Genomic DNA, 316 nt, shown 5'->3' on the forward strand with positions numbered 1-316 from the left:
ATAACCGGTACCACAGTGACGTAGTTACCGAACTCATTTTTTTCACAATGTTTGGGATTTGCAGGCTTATGCAGGAATACGTCACAAATAGATTGCATCTTTATTTTTGGTATTAAAGTGATGTTTCTGGAATATTGATTAGTTGCTTTTGCTCATACCGTACTTCACAAAAAAAACACCTGGCCTACTTTTGAAAGGTGATTTTGTTAATATAAAAGGTGGTCAAAAATGAAACGAAATTGTGATTATTTTGTTAAGTTTTTAGGGCACCTTTTCAAAATTGTTGACTGTCGAAACAAGGGTTAAAAACGATGAA

Source organism: Plasmopara halstedii, assembly GCF_900000015.1.
Source record: "Plasmopara halstedii genome assembly, contig: Scaffold_287, whole genome shotgun sequence".
In the NCBI taxonomy this organism is placed as follows: Eukaryota; Oomycota; class Peronosporomycetes; order Peronosporales; family Peronosporaceae; genus Plasmopara; species Plasmopara halstedii.